This window comes from Acomys minous (assembly GCF_964271855.1).
Source record: "Acomys minous genome assembly, chromosome: 3".
Lineage (NCBI taxonomy): Eukaryota > Metazoa > Chordata > Mammalia > Rodentia > Muridae > Acomys > Acomys minous.
The window spans coordinates 82,496,826-82,502,959 of record NC_140485.1 but is presented as its reverse complement, the minus strand read 5'-3'; positions in this window follow the sequence as shown (position 1 = coordinate 82,502,959).

Here is a 6,134-nt window from a genome sequence, read left to right as displayed (position 1 = left end):
CGGCTCCAGTCTGTCCTGTAAGGGGACCAGACAATGCATGAAAACTCGTCCTAGGAGACAGATGCCTGGGACAGGCTCTAGACTTCACCCTTTTCCTTCTGCTAGCAGGAAAATCCTGAGGGAATTCCAATTTCTCAGAGACCATTGTTTCAATAACCCTGTGTAAAACAAAACAAAACAAACCCAAACCAACTGACAACCAACCAAAAAGAAGAAGAAGAAGAAGAAGAAGAAGAAGAAGAAGAGGAGGAGGAGGAGGAGGAGGAGGAGGAGGAGGAGGAGGAGGAAGAAGAAGAAGGAGGAGGAGGAGGAAAAAATAATGAAATAATGTGGGCAGCTTTGTTCTTTGTAGCAGGGCCTCTTTGGCCCTGTGTAAAACAAAACAAAACAAACCCAAACCAACTGACAACCAACCAAAAAGAAGAAGAAGAAGAAGAAGAAGAAGAAGAAGAAGAAGAAGAAGAAGAAGAAGAAGAAGAGGAAGAGGAAGAGGAAGAGGAAGAGGAAGAGGAAGAGGAGGAGGAGGAGGAGGAAAAAATAATGAAATAATGTGGGCAGCTTTGTTCTTTGTAGCAGGGCCTCTTTGGCATCTAGTGAAGAGGTGGACTCCTTGTTATAACTATGTTTTTAAAATATGTAAGGTACATAAGGTTACAAAGAAAATCAATGATACTAAAATACAGTAAGAGCATTTAAAAAAAAAAGATTTTGTGCCGGGTGTGGTGGCGCGCGCCTTTAATCCCAGCACTTGGGAGGCAGAGGCAGGCAGATCTCTGTGAGTTCGAGGCCAGCCTGGTCTATAAAGAAAGTCCAGGACAGCCAGGGCTACATAGAGAAACCCTGTCTCAAAAAACAAAAAACAAAAAAAAAAGATTGTGTGTGTGTGTGTATGGGTGCCACAGAAGACAGAGGCGTTGGAGGCCTGAAGCTGGAATTAGCTGCCATCTCTTCATGCAACCTCTTCATCTATTAAAAAAATATTTTAAAAAATAACGTAACTTTAAAATATTTTGTCACTTTACCATTACTTTTATGTGTATGGACATTTTGCCTGCATGTATGTGTATATGTCATGTATGTGTCTGATGCCCACGAAGGCCAGAAGAAGGAGTTGCAGCGCCCGGAACTGGAGCTACAGATGGCTGTGAGCCACTGTGTAGATGCTAGAAACCAAAATGGGGCGCTTGCTGCAGCAATGAGTGCCTTTAACTCCTGAACCATCTCTCTAGCTCTTCCCCACCTCACTATTATTTTGAGACCAAGGCCTTGCTATGTAGCTCAGGTTAGCCTTGAACTTGTGATCCTCCTGCTTTCTCCTCCTCTGTGTAGAGAAGGAAGGCATGAACCACCACAACATCCAGCAATATTATATTAGTTTAATTAAAAAAATAAAATTCCTCTAAGCCGGGCGGTGGTGGCGCACGCCTTTAATCCCAGCACTTGGGAGGCAGAGGCAGGCGGATCACTGTGAGTTCGAGGCCAGCCTGGTCTACAAAGTGAGTCCAGGATGGCCAAGGCTACACAGAGAAACCCTGTCTTGAAAAACCAAAAAAAAAAAAAAAAAAATCCTCTAATTCCAGCACTTGGGAGACAGAGCCAGGTGGATCACTGTGAGTTTGGGGCCAGCCTAGTCTACAAAGCTACTCCACGACAGCCAAGGCTAACACAAAGAGACCCTGTCTCAAAAACCCAAAATAAATAAATAAATAGATAAAATTAATTGGAGCCAGGCGTGGTGGCCCACGCCCTTAGTCCCAGCACGTGGGAGGCAGAGGCAGGTGGATGGCTATGAGTTCGAGGCCAGCCTGATCTACAAAGTGAGTCTAGGACAGCCAAGGCTACACAGAGAAAACCTGTCTGGAAAAATCAAATAATAAATAAATAAATAAATAAATAAATAAAATATATAAAATAAAATTAATTTATTTTTATTTTTAAAGAAACTCTGTCTTGAGAAACCAAACCAAACAAACAAATAAAAATTACAAACAGCATTTATCGTGTGTGTGTTCATCTGTTTATGTGTGAGTGTACACCAGTGAGGGTCAGAGGACACTTTTCTGGGGTCGGTTCTCCGCTTCTGCCGTGTGGGTCCTGGGGACTGAGCTCAGGTCATCGGTCTCGATGCAGGTGCTTTGCAGGCTAGCTTCTTCATTAACACATGAACTATTCAGATGGTGTCTTAGTTTGGTTTTGTTGCTGTGAACAGATAGCATGCCCATGGCAGCTCTCATAAAGGAAAACATTTCACTGGGGCTGGCTTACATACAGTTCAGAGGTTTAGTCCATTATCACCATGGCGGGAACATGGTGGCGAGCCGGCAGACACGGTGCTGGAGAGTTCCACATCCAGATCAGCAGGCAGCTGGAGGGGAATTGAAACACACTGGGCCTGGCTGGAGCATCTGAAGCCTCAAAGCCCACCCCCCGGTGACACACTTCCTCCAACAAGGCCACACCTCCTAATAGTGCCCCTCCCTATAGACCATTTTTATTGAACCCACCGCAGATGGGAGCCGGGGCTGGTCACGAACTCAGTTCTCAATGGAATGCAAGAGGCCTTGGATTTGATCTTCAACACTGCAGAGTGCGGTAGTGCATACCTGTAATTCCAGCGCTCCGGAGGTGGAGGCAGGAGGATCAGAAGTTCAAGGTCATCACCCTCAGCTACACAGTGAGTTCAAGGCCTGCTTGGGATATGTGGGACCTGTCTCAGCAACTAATTAAGGCCGGAGAAGATGGCTCAGTTGTTAAGAATGCTTACTGCTCTTGTAGAGGACTCAGCACCAACTACTGTAAGTCCAGTTTAGGGCATTCAACACCTCTTCTGACCTCACAGGCTTCTTAATACATGCAATGCACATGCATAGGCACTATATATATATATGTATATATATATATTATGTATGTGTGTATATATATATACCAGCATATATATATATGTGTGTGTGTGTGTGTATACATATATATATATGTGTGTGTGTGTATATATATATAATATATATATATATATAATTAAGATCAATCTGGGGCTCAATAAACATTGTTAGTATGTACCATCTGCCACCTGTGGGATGCGACCCACAGCATTTCACTTCTGCCTGACAAGTTCCCAGCCACCTAAAGCAGCTCAGGTTTGCATTCCTCAAGGAGTCTTTGCATCTCACTGAGACTTAAATTTGGGAGCATGAAGCTGTTTCAAGTTCATGGCTCCAAAGTTGCCTCCAAGCCCACAGAGTCCCTGACTTTGGAATTTTGGGTCAAGATTCCTGCTGAGAAACGAGGCTTGTCCTTCATGCAACTCAACGTGCGTATTTTAAGCTTTCCAAGTCTGGCCATAAAACTGAGGTTAGGCCAGAGAGGGGTCTGGGGTCCTTCTGCCTAGGGAGCGTCAGTCTTGTGCCTTGACCTGTGGTTGGGTCATTCGGCAGCTTCTCCTCACAGGATGGTGGCAGGGAAGCCTGCCAGCCAGAAACAGGCTGGCAGCTGGTGTCCTGCCCCTGTCATGACCCGTCCTGCCTGTGCCCCCGCCCCCGCAGGGCCCTGGCCAGCACAGCTGTGGATGTGACAAGAGGCTTGGCTCTGATTCACCCCGGCACATTCCTGGCTCGGCCACTGTTTTGGTTTTTGTATGTGTGACTTTTTCTCCCACACCCCTTTCCTCAAAAATGCTGTGTCTTTCCCTAGAGGGCTCCTCTGGGCGGCGCCTCCAGGAGGGAAATTCAGTCTGGATTTCCTGGAACACGTGGAGCTTGTGGGAGGAGGGATGCTTCTGATGGCAGGGCCAACCCCACCCGGTCATGACTGGGTCTCCTCCTCGCAGATAGAGGGACAGGTGGAGCCTCAGCACTCCTGCCCAGTGCACTCAGTTGTTGGAGCTCAAATTCCCCTGGTCTCAGGGAGACTGTCCCCTGGAATCAGAGCCCAGCCACCTTTCTCTGAGCATTGATGAGAGCTAAGAGATGTGATTACAGCCAAGCAAGGTGGTGCATGCCTGTCATCCCAGCATTCCAGGAGGCAGAGGCAGGTGGATCTCTGTGAGTTCGAGTCCAGGACAAAGCGAGTCCAGGACAGCCAGGGTCACACAGAGAAACCCTGTCTCAAAAACAACAACAAACAAACAAAAAACAAACAAAAGAAATGTGACTACCATCCGCAAGTCAAGAGTGACCCACCCTTCCATGCAAAGAGCAGAGGGACACCATCATTAAGGTTCCTGTCATGTCACAAATATTTGTTGAGTATCCACCATTGTACCTCTGGGGGCTCCTAGACAGTAGGAAAGCGCTGGCCTCCTGGGTAGCCAGGCAGAGAGCAGAGTGTGGGAAAGACAGCAGTGCTGGGGCTACAGATTCCATGGGAGCCGCAGTCCCTGGGTCCTGAGCTGCAAGGGAGGCACGTGGGAAGGACAGGTCTCTGTAGACCAGAGGTTTGCAACCTTTAATGCTGTGACAGTTCCTCAAGCTGTGGGTGACCACAGCCATAAAAATTATTTTTGTCCCTACTTCATAACTGTAATTTTGCTGCTGTTAGGAATTGAGATAAAAAAATCTATGTTTTTTTTTTTTGATGGTCTTAGGTGACCCACAGGTTGAGAACAGCTGATGCAGCAGAAAAAAGTCTGGGGGTTTCTTTTGCGGGGGATGGGGGGAGAGTGGGAAAGAACTCTGGGAGGCAGGATACTATGGAAACTGTTTTTGCTTTGCTTTTTTGTTTGTTTGTTTTGTTTTTTGTTTCAAAAATAGTGTCTCATTTAACCCAGGCTGGCTTTGAACTTACTACATAGTCAAGGATGCCCTGGAACTATGATCCTTTTTTTTAAAAAAAGATTTATTTATTATTATGAATACATTCCTCTGCCCACATGGCAGAAGAGGGCATCAGGTCACATTATAGATGGTTGTGAGCCACCATGTGGTTGCTGGGAATTGAACTCAGGACCTCTTGAGGAGTAGTCAGTGCTCTTAACCTCTGAGCCATCTCTCCAGCATGAACTATGATCCTTGATCCTTCTGCCTCTACCTCCCAAGTCCTGGGATTACATCACACTCCGTTTACGGGGTGCTGAGGACTGAACCCAGGACCTCCTGCATGCTAGGTGAACACTTTACCAACTGAGCTACATCCCAGCCTGGGAGCTGCTCTTCAAACCGTTAAACAAACCATTCAGCTGGGTACAGCCTGTGTGGCAAGAGCTAAACCCAGACCTGAATCCAAGTTAGGACAGTGGCTGCTTAGATTTTGGGGGACATGTAAGGTCATAACCTGAGTTGGGGATGTCCTTGGGTTTTCTCTGTCCTTTTGTGCTTATGAGCACATGACTAGATTTCGAGGAGCTTTGGGGGTGAAGGAAAGAAAGCCTGGGAGCAGGGAGCTGGAAAGGTCTTCCCTCAGAGAACTCTGAGGGCCTTGGGGCTAAGCTCCCCGATGCCGAGCCCAGCTTCCTCACCCGTGAGAAGGGCACAAGTTTCGGTCCTGCCAGAGATGGGAAGGTATGTCATGCATGATGTGTCCAAGGAGAAGGGGTCCCCTTCCTCCCAGGTGGCAACTGATGTGGTCATGACATACTACCAGAACTTTTGGTGACTTTGCTCTGCTCTTAGATAAAGGGACAGGAGTCCTGGAGGGTAGAGGGTGATGGGGTAAAGCAGGAGGGTGAGGTACCTTGGGCAGGCCGTGCCAAGGCGTGTCACTAAGACACTGTACCATAGCCGGGCAGTGGTGGTACACGCCTTTAATCCCAGCACTTGGGAGGCAGAGGCAGGTGGATCGCTGTGAGTTCGAGGCCAGCCTGGTCTACAAAGCAAGTCCAGGACAGCCAGGGCTACACAGAGAAACCCTGTCTCGAAAACCAAAGCCAAAAAAAAAAAAAAAAAAAAAAAAAAGAAAGAAAGAAAGAAAGAAAGAAATTGCACCTTGCAGCAGATCTAGTGTAAGAGGGCAGGGGGAGAGCAAAAGGCCGCCTGAGAGTGCAAAGAAACATGAAGGAAAGATGAAGAGAGACAGGCAGACAGACAGAGAACGCAGGACAGGAAGTTGTAGAGCAGGAGGAGGAGAGGGAGATCTGGCGAGGGGGGGGGGGTCTTATGCACCTCAGCAGGTAGACCTGGTGGCAGAGAGTGATGAAGCCAGGT